The following is an 11156-nucleotide window of genomic DNA, read 5'->3' as shown; positions in this document are numbered from 1 at the left end:
CAAGGAATTCAAGGGGGTACGAGATGCCAAGGAAGTTGAGAACTTCTTATGGCAAATGGAACGTTATGCTGACACCTTAGGGATGATTGATGATCAAACCAAGGTACGTACCGCAGCCTATTTCCTTACAGACAATGCCATGCTATGGTGGCGAAGGAAGCATGCAGACATGGACAAAGGGCTTTGCACAATCAATACTTGGGAGGACTTTAAGAAAGAGCTGAAGAGGCAATTCTATCCAGAAAATGTGGTCTACGAGGCACGGAAGAAATTGAGGGATCTCAAACATAAGACCACTATCTCTGACTATGTACGAGACTTCACTTCTTTAACACTTCAGATTCCTAATCTGAGTAGTGAAGAAGCTCTCTTCTATTTCATCGATGGTCTCCAAAACTGGGCCAAGCACGAGCTACAGAGGCGTGACGTGAAGACCGTTGATGAGGCAATTACAGTAGCCGAAAGTCTCACAGAGTACCATAAGGAAAAAGGTGAGCCCTCTAAACCCAAGTCTTCCAAACCTAATTTTGGAAAAGGTGGGGGAGACAAGGGCAAGGGGACATCCAAAGGGGGTGATAGCAGGTTCCTACAGAGGAAACAACTTGAAGGACAAAAGAAGACCTTCAAGGAACAGACAGGATGCTTTGTGTGCAAAGGCCCTCATCGAATGAGAGAATGTCCGAAGCTAGGTACGTTGGCAGCCATAATGGAGAAGGCTGAAGAAGAAGAGCCTGAAGCAGAGATGGGATCTCTACGACTCCTCAATGCTTTAAAGGTCAAACCCTTGCCAAAAATCCTAAAGGTGAGGGCTTGATGTACGTAGACGGGAAGTTGAATGGATCACCTGTTACCATAATGTGTGACACTGGAGCTACCCATAATTTTATCACTCCAGAAGAGGCCAAGAGAATAGGCCTCAAGGTGGTACAGGAGGGAGGAAGTTTGAAGGCAGTTAACTCACCTCCTAAGCAATTATGTGGCATAGCACAAGGAGTTGAACTATGTTTGGGGAACTGGAGTGGTAAGATAGACTTCTCCGTAGCTCCTATGGATGACTTCAAGGTCGTGCTGGGACTTAAGTTCTTCAGACAGGTAAACGCTTACCCCATGCCCTATTATAATTTACTTTGTATACTCGAGAAGGAAAACCCTTGCTTTGTGACTGCAAGAAGGGTGAGCGGTGGACACCAACTCTCGGCCTTGCAAGTCAAAAAGGGAATAAAAAAGGGAGAGGCTACGTACTTGGCAACACTGAAGGAGATTGACCCTGGGGACAAGGTCAAGGAAGAAGTCCCCCCATAATTGCCCATGTTCTGGTAGAGAACCAAGACATTATGCCTGCTGAGTTGCCCAAAAAGCTTCCACCACGTAGAGAAGTGGATCATGAGATCGAGTTGGAACCAGGAACTCGGCCACCAGCCATGGCGCCATATCGTATGGCACCACCTGAGTTGGAGGAATTGAGGAAGCAACTAAAGGAGTTAATCAACGCAGGTTTCATCCGACCATCAAAAGCACCTTTTGGGGCACCGGTCTTATTCCAAAAGAATCAGGATGGTTCTTTGCGCCTATGCATCGACTACCGGGCTCTCAATAAGGTAACTATTAAAAACAAATATCCTATTCCTTTGATAGCTGACTTGTTTGATCGCCTGGGAAAGGCAAAGTACTTCTCCAAATTGGATCTAAGGTCTGGGTACCATCAAGTTCGAATTGCCGAAGGAGATGAACCCAAGACCACCTGTGTGACACGATATGGGTCCTTCGAGTGGTTAGTTATGCCTTTTGGACTAACCAATGCACCAGCCACATTTTGCACTTTGATGAATAAGATCTTTCATCCTTATCTCGATCGGTTCGTGGTGGTGTACTTAGACGACATTGTTGTCTATAGCAACACACTGGAGGAACATGCTGAACACCTCCAGATTGTGTTCAAGACCCTTCGTGAAAATGAGCTTTATGTGAAGAAGGAAAAGTGCTCTTTTGCTATGGAGGAAGTCTCTTTCTTGGGACATGTCATCTCACATGGCTGCCTCAAGATAGATGAGAAAAAGGTACAAGCTATAAAGGAATGGGAGCCTCCAACATGTGTGGCTGAGCTGCGGTCCTTCCTGGGATTAGTAAACTATTATCGACGATTCATCAAAGGCTACTCGGCAAGAGCCGCCCCTCTCACAGAGTTGTTGAAGAAGAACAAATGTTAGACGTGGACGGAGGAGTGCCAACGAGCCTTTGAGGACTTGAAGGCGGCAGTCATGGAAGAACCGGTGTTGACACTTCCTGACTTCTCCAAAACTTTTGAGGTACATACTGATGCCTCTAACTTTGCTATAGGAGGTGTCCTAATGCAAGAGAGGCATCCTATTGCCTTTGAAAGTCGCAAGCTAAATGATACCGAGAAGCGATACACGGTCCAAGAAAAGGAGATGACGGCCATAATCCATTGCTTGCGTACTTGGAGGCATTACTTGCTAGGGGCAAAGTTTATCATCAAGACGGACAATGTGGCTACTAGTTACTTCCAGACTCAGAAGAAGTTGACGCCAAAGCAAGCAAGATGGCAAGACTTCTTGGCTGAGTTTGACTATGTGTTAGAGTATAAGCCAGGAGCAGCTAATGTTGTTGCTGATGCTCTAAGTAGAAAAGCAGAACTGGCAACCTTAACCCAAGTCAGTGGGGACTTGATCGAAAAGGTTAAGGAAGGAATGGCCCAGGATCCTATAGCCCTACAGCTAATGGAACTAGCAAAAGAGGGAAAGACTAAGAGATTCTGGGTGGACGATGACATCCTTTACACTCTGGGAAGGCGCATGTATGTCCCTAAATGGGCAAACCTAAGGAAGGAGCTGATCAAAGAGTGTCACGACTCTAAATGGGCAGGTCACCCCGGCCAGAGGCGAACTTTGGCTTTGTTAGAAGCAGCCTATTATTGGCCTCACATGAGGGAGGATGTAGAACATTATGTGAAGACTTGTCTTGTATGTCAACAAGACAAGGTAGACAACCAATTGCCTGGAGGACTGCTCGAACCCTTACCTACACCGAGCCAACCATGGGAAAGTGTTTCCTTAGACTTCATCCCAGCATTACCTAAGTCAGAAGGATTTGGATCCATCATGGTGGTAGTAGATCGATTCTCCAAATATGCAACTTTCATAGCTACCCCGACAGACTGCACGGCTGAGGAAGCGGCTTGGATGTTTTTCAAAAATGTGGTAAAGTATTGGGGCCTTCCTAGAATTATTGTCAGTGACAGAGATCCAAGGTTCACAGGAAAGCTGTGGACAGAACTATTCAAATTATTGGGGACAGAGCTACACTTCTCAACTAGCTTTCATCCTCAAACAGATGGGCAAACTGAGAGGGTGAATGCTTTGCTTGAGTGCTATTTGCGGCACTTTGTTAGCGCCAATCAAAAGGACTGGGCTAAGTTGCTTGATGTGGCTCAGTTCTCTTACAACTTACAAAGGAGCGAGGCGACAGGGAAGAGTCCATTTGAGATTGTGATGGGACAACAACCGATCACCCCACATGCCCTCGCAATCTCCTATAAAGGTAAGAGCCCTGGAGCTTTTAACATGGCTAAGTCTTGGCAGGAACGGGCAGATGAAACAAGATCATTCCTCGAGAAGGCTGCCAAGAAGATGAAGAAATTTGCAGACAAACGGAGGCGTGCAATAGAATTCCAAGTGGGAGACATGGTAATGGTGAAACTTCTCCCACAACAATTCAAAGCCTTCAGATCAGTACACAAGGGACTCATTCGCAAATATGAAGGTCCTTATAAGGTAATCAAGAAGGTAGGGAAAGTCTCATATAAATTGGATCTCCCTACTAATTTAAAGATTCATCCTGTCTTTCATGTTAGCATGTTGAAACCCTATCATGAAGATCAGGATGACCCGACGCGAGGAACATCATCACGTGCCCCACCAACCATCACTAAAGCATATGATCGAGGACTTGAAGAAATACTTAGCCACCGAGTTGTGCGGAAAAGAGGTGTGCCACCAGACACACAATACTTGATCAAGTGGAAGGGATTGCCAGAGAGTGAAGCAACATGGGAATCTCAAAGAGATCTTTGGCAATTTGAAGAACTACTTCGATCTTATAGAGATGATGCCGTGACGAGGACGTCACTCGAATAGGTGGGGGAGAATGTGACGAAGATAGAATTTTCATGAGGTTAAGATATTCTAGAAGTCTCCGGAACGATCCAGGACAATCAAGAACACCCCGGAGTCTTCTGGAATACGCCGGTATGTCCTCGAAAGACCTAGATATCTCTAGAGTAGTGTAGAAAACACTTGAAGCATCCAGACCATTCTAGAGATATCTTGCTCTTGTACATTCTAGTAGTCTCCTTGTAATTATCAAGATATTTCTTGTAGATATTTCTATAGAATTATCTAGAGATAGAATGTACACCGTTAGATCGAATCAATCCCAACCGTCCATTAAGGAGGTGGGAATTTTCTAGAGAAAGGGGGAGGCCTATAAATACCCCCTCACCCCTCATTTGTAACTTACTTAAGCTTAGTGGAAAAGCTCTCAAAGTTCATTTACTCAAGCTCTCTACTCTCTACTTGTGCATCTAGCTCTCTTAGCCTCCTTGCCTACTTGCGGGATTCGGCTGACTTAGCAAAGATCAAGAGAGGGATCAAGCTAAGGCCGGCACGGTTCAAGGGAAGGGAGTTCCAAGGCCGTGACACATGGCACCCTTTAGTCCATCGAGCTCCTCCTCTCTTTCTTCGTCGTGTTCACCATCTTTTTCAAGAGTCATGTTTTCACTCTATTTATCTTTATTTTTTGAATATAAAACAAAGAATATGCTTCTTGTTGTGGTGCAAGCTGTTCTTCATGGCTCAATCCCAATGCCTACATCTAACCTTAACCAACTCATCTCCAATTTATCCTCCTTTGACCTCCCCACCAAGGACTTGGTTGCTCTCTCTAGTATGTATTGTTCCTAATGTCGTCATGAATTTCCTCGTCAATTTCTTCTAACATTATAGGTGGCTATTCAATTGGACAAGCGAGGTGCACCGCTTTCAGAGTGCACATGTGCACAGAGCGCACTACTATATATACATTCAATTGGACAATCGAGGTGCACCGCTTTCGGAGTGCACATATACACGGAGCGCACTGCTATATATATATATATATATATAGGTCAACTCAACCTTGTGGAGGAGGCCGTTGGTAAAGGTGAGCATGGCTACTGGCTACATGAAAGGGAGTGTGAATTGGGCATGGCTGTGATGCTTGGCAAGCGTCATGACCTGCTTGACGGTGGTCACAGCACTGCTACCTGTTCTCTTCTTGGTAGAGATGGGAATAAGCCAGGTCTTATCAAGAGCTTACTCTCTGACTTACTTCAGGCTTAACATAACTTATTTACTAAATAAATTTAAGTTAAGTTTAAGTTTTTAATTAGGCCTATTTACTTAAATAGACTGGGCCTAATTTTTCAAAGCCTATCCTACAAGCTCAATAGTCCAACCTATATACACACACACATAATTATGTAATATATTATGCATATCAATTTTATAATTTAATTTTTAATTAATCTATTTGCTATTTCTAATTATGTTTTCAATTATATTGAACTTATATATTGATTTTAATATTATTACTTTATTATTTTATTGTATTGTAGTGATGAGTCTTTTTAATTATATATTATAATTGATAAATCATGTTATATATTTAATTTTAAAGTATATTTGAGATATTTAAAATTGAAATGTGAGGTAGAATGATACCCTGCCAAGATATAGACCCGGTTCGGTTTCCAACTGGCGCATATTCTTGTTTATTTTTGCATTTTTCAGCCAATCAGTTAGAAAAGCCTTGAGCCCGGAAGGGTGGCATCTACATTCCGGATGAAAGCGAAGTATAAAAAGCTTCGGGCAGTTGACCACCGCAAGGTGAGATTTAAAAAATTTCATGTGTTAAAGTGGTCTAAATCTTATTGAAAAAATTACAGTTAGGTCTTACATAAAAAAATTAATTACTACAAAGTTTATTAATAACTGAACAAAACTGCATTAACAACCGATTGTGTTATCAATATAGTTTAGTTCAACTGTTAATGGATCTTACAATAATTAATTTGCTTGTGTGAAACTTCAATATAATTCTCCTTAAAATAATTTTTGTTCAATATTAAATAAAATAATTTATAATTATCTTTTTATTTAATCAATAATACATGATAGAAATTATTGCATATATAATTTTTTTAAATATTAAATTTTATTATATATAAATATTTTATAAATAATAAAATTATTATTGTCTATATAAAATTAATAATTTTTTCTCTTCCTTATTTTTTTCTTGTTCAAACAAGCACAGTAGGAGAAAATTGTATTTCTCTATTTTTCTCTTCTCTTCATTTTATCTCCTTCATATTTTTCCTTACAAGCCAAATGCAGCATTAATCCAAATTGGAACGAATTAACGCTCATTATTTCCTTATGGGAAAAGATAGATAAAAAGAAGTTTTATTTTTCCTAAAATCTATCCATGGATACGACAATTTGTCATACCAATACCATCATTTAATGTTGCCTCTTCATAGGAACCGAGTTGAGCCTACAAGCTAGCTCGTTTAATTTGCCAAATTTAACGTGTTGGGTTAAAAAGATTAGTACATTTTTATAAAAATGGGCTAGGCCAGCCCAGCCTATAAAATTAGTGGGTTAAAATGGATTAACCTGTAGGTTAAATGGGTTAGTCTGCGGATTAACATATTTTTTTAAAAAATATATTTTTATTTTTTCAATCATAGTATATCTTCTTATAATATATAATAATAATAATATTTTATAAATATATAATTGATGACTTCCAAATATATTCTTTACATTTAAAAAATAATGTAAATTTTTCTTACATATTGCAAATGAAATTTTTGGTATAGTTTATAAATCCATGATTTATTAGTTTTTATAAAAATATTTTGAATATATATTATTTGTTGATCTCATAAGATCTATTGATTGAAATCACAAATATGAATTTTGTCACGCCCCAAAAATAGAGGGTAACCGGCATGGGTGTGAACCATTCTCACATTCTCGTAAGCCTCCAAGTGAACATTTATTTCATTCATTTTTTTAAGAAAAGAACAAAATTCAATCAAATCACATGGGAATTAAAATAATTTCTTTAAATTCATTATCATAAGAAAGTGTCGACGTTTTTTGTAAAAATTTTGGCAGAACTTTCCCTATAACTAGGATCTCTTGAAAATTCTACAACAAAATTTTTTACAAATAACAGTATAAGTCAGGAGCGTAGCTCCTTCCAGCCAACAACCAATATATATAGACAAAAATAAGATTCACCAACAACTTATGTGGAGCATCTACTCTTTCTTTTCAAATCAAAAAGACATACATATCATATATTTAAATTAAAGCAACAGTACCAATCAAAAAGATCCACCCACTGTCGCTAGTTGCCCTTTTAAGGTCGTTGGTGGAATCAGCATCAGCTAACCAATCTAAGGCCAAATAATTTTTTTCCAGTAAATAGCATTCCCATGATAAAATCTTTAAAATTTAAATTGACAATCTCTAATAATGGTGTCAAGAAAATTGAAAGTAATTTTACCAAAATTTATAAGCATGTAAGTCATAATCATATTTGTAAAATAAGAATAAATTAAAAATAATTTATGTTATCATGCTTAAAGAAAACGATCTGCTCTCATATAGCTCAAAGTGATACAAATTACTAGTAAAAATCAAGTAAAATTTGAAAACACATAATAATTAACATTTAAAAATTTGAAAACTTAACAGAACAGGTTACAAACGTGGACACTCAGTCCACAAGGGTAAATAACCAAACGCAGCTCAAGCCACGGAATCAAACGCAAGTACGAAGCCCACGAATAGCAAATATGAGAATAAAACTCACGAAACAAACTAGCTAGTGTTTAACCACAGCGCGCTACAGACTAACGGAACTGCCGTTAGTAGCATGTTCTGTATAGAGTTCTCTTATAAATCCCATTTCAAACATGCGAGAAAAATAATTATTTGTGAAGTCAAATTTTCATTCTCAAGATCTATGAAACTTATCAAATCGATACACCATAACGAATGTACAACTTGCGCTAATCATGTAATCAAGAGATTTTTAAAATTCAATAGGCAAGGGTGCCTTTATCAATATTAAAGATATATTTCTTGAAAAAATGCATGAATCATAATACGACTATTATTTATCATTAGTTCAAAATTTCTAAAACTAACATAATTCATAAAAATGAAATATTTTAATAAAAGATTTTCAATGAATACTCATAAGGAATGCTATTCACTTACCTGTTAAAGTTCTAAATTCCCGAAAGTATTCTTCTTTTAAGTCTTTTCAGGGTCTTGTTCTTCCATACACCCTTAAATGAATCAACATGCAGGGATAGAGGAAGGAGGATGATGATGAACATTGAAGAAAAACTAGATCTTTTATGCCCACGTGAACTAGAAGCTAAGAGAAAGAAAGACTTTTCATACTTGAATCAGCAGCAGAGGCAAACGAAGAGTAGTAACTCGAGAAGAAAATCACATTTGAGGCGAACGGATAAGCACAGCATCGACGATGGCTACACGAATGACGGTGCTGGCTTCGGGGGAGGAGGAAGAAGGCAGATTCAGTTGAGAGGCAGCGCAGAATGTCAGTGCTCTCAAAACTCTTTCTCTAGTCTAGATCCATCGAGAAAGAAGAAAGAAAGAGTTGAAAAAATCTGATGAAACCAATGGCAATTTAGTAATTTTGCATGACCAGAAAAATAAAAAAAAATTCAACTCTTCTTTTGTACTCTTCCGGATTCAAACTGGGGATCTGATATATGAAGTCTTCCTCAACTGCCACTAGACCAAGTCTCTAACTTGCTATATTTATCCCAAAAACTAATATAAACACACTTTAAGTAAGTTGCCCTATATATATATATATATATATTTATTTAGTTTAAATTTTGTTGGGGTTATTACATTCTTCCCCCTTTAGAAAATTCGGTCCTCTGAATTTAAAGTTGTGCTTACCTTAATCCACAAATAGGTGTGGATACTTAGCACGCATATCGGCTTTAATTTCCCATGTAGCTTCTTCTTGAGAATGATTACACCATAACACTTTCACCGAAGCGATTTCTTTCGACCGTAACTTCTTAACTTGTCGATCCAAGATAGCCACTGGAATTTCTTCATAAGATAAGTTTGGGGATATTTGAATCTCCTCAGTTTTAATTACATGAGAAGGACCATATAAGTATTTCTGTAGCATTGATACATGAAACACCGGATGAATACTCGACAGTTCAGGTGGTAATGCCAAACGATAAGCAACTGCACCAATTCTTTCTAAAATCTCAAATGGTCCCACATACCTTGGGCTCAGTTTACCTTTCTTGCCGAACCTCATTACCCCTTTCATAGGAGATACTTTAAGGAATACTTTATCCCTGGCCATGAATTCTAATTCTCGACATCGATTATCAACATAAGACTTCTGTTGACTTTGAGCTGTTATTAATCTTTCTCTAATTATTTTCACTTTCTCAATAGCATCTTGCACCAAATCTGGTCCCAAAAGTTTAGTATCGCTAACATCAAACCATCCAATAAGAGACATACATTGCCTGCCGTAAAGTGCTTCATATGGGGCCATTTGTATGCTAGATTGATAACTATTGTTATAAGCAAACTCTATCAAAGCTAAGTAACGGTCCCAACTGCCACTAAAGTCTAAAATACAAGATCTTAACATATCTTCAAGTATCTGAATGGTTCTCTCAGACTGGCCATCGGTTTACGGATGAAAAGCAGTACTGAGATCCAATCGAGTACCCAAAGCTTTTTGGATAGATCTCTAAAATCGAGAAGTAAATTGCGGACCTCTATCAAAAATTATGGATATTGGAATCCCATGCAGTTGCACAATCTCATCAATATACAATTGAGCATACTTATCAGCACTATATGTTGTCTTCACTCGAATGAAATAAGCTGATTTCGTCAGTCTATCAACAATAACCAGATAGAATCATACCCCTTAGTAGTGTGAGGTAACCCGGTGACAAAGTCTATTGTGATATTTTCCCATTTCTACTCTGGTATTTCTAACCTTTGGTGTAGCCCAGCTGGCTTCTGGTGTTCTCCTTAACTTGCTGGCATGTCAAACAGCGTGAGATAAAGTCTACCACATCCTTTTTCATGCCATCCCACCAATACAATTGTTTCAAATCTTGATACATTTTAGTTGCTCCTGGATACACGGTATATGCAGAATGATGAGCCTTTTCCATGATAAATCACTTCAAGTTTTCCTCTTGTGGTACGCAAATTCTAGCCTTACACTTTAATATTCCTTCCTGGTCAATTTTAAACTCAGTGTTACTTCTAGCTATGACTGCTTCTTTTAACTTGCATAATTTTGGATCTAAAAATTGAGTGCTCTTAATTTGATCCATTAAAGAAGAACGAGCTTGTATATGAGCCAGAAATGCTTCCTTATCAATAACCTCAAACTTGACTCTACTATGCTCAAGTTTATGAATTTCTTGTACCAAAAGCCTCCTTGTCAAAATTATATGTGCTAAGCTACCCATCGACTTTCTGCTTAAGGCATCAACCACCACATTTGCTTTGCCAGGATGGCAAACAATTGTACAGTCATAATCTTTCAGCAACTCCATCCATCTTCTTTGTCTAAGATTAAGATCTTTTTGTTCAAAAATGTACTTAAGACTCTTATGATCCGTATAAATTTCACAGGTCTCTCTATAAAGATAGTGATGCCAAATTTTTAACGCAAAAACAACTGCTGCCATCTCTAGGTCGTGGGTTGGGTAGTTCTGCTCATGTTTCTTAAGTTTCCTTGAGGCATAAGTAATAACTCGTCCATGCTGTATTAGAACACAGCCTAGACCCACACGAGAAGTATCGCAATAAACTGCATATCCTCCATTGCCTGATGGTAAACTCAAAAGTGGTGCCGAAGTTAAACACTCCTTGAGCTTTTAAAAATTGTCTTCATACTTGTCATCCCATTCAAACTTTACATTCTTCTGAGTCAACCTTGTCAGTGGAGCAGCTATTTTAGGGAAATCCTTGACAAAATGACGA

At 38.5% G+C, this 11156-nt stretch overlaps 1 long non-coding RNA gene across 1 annotated transcript; it reads left to right on the top strand.

Moving 5' to 3' along the window:
• The first annotated feature begins 4980 nt into the window (after positions 1–4980).
• On the top strand, positions 4981–8896 carry LOC129299502 (uncharacterized). The gene is made up of 3 exons (XR_008590587.1): positions 4981–5355; positions 5847–5942; positions 8447–8896. It is a non-coding gene; the product is annotated as an uncharacterized LOC129299502 (long non-coding RNA).
• The last annotated feature ends 2260 nt before the right edge of the window (positions 8897–11156 follow it).

This window comes from Prosopis cineraria, unplaced genomic scaffold, assembly GCF_029017545.1.
Source record: "Prosopis cineraria cultivar Desert tree isolate PC_DT_omini unplaced genomic scaffold, ASM2901754v1 PC1181, whole genome shotgun sequence".
Taxonomy (NCBI): domain Eukaryota; kingdom Viridiplantae; phylum Streptophyta; class Magnoliopsida; order Fabales; family Fabaceae; genus Prosopis; species Prosopis cineraria.
The sequence above is the reverse complement of the archived record's forward strand: the minus strand, read 5'-3'. Positions and strand labels throughout refer to the sequence as shown.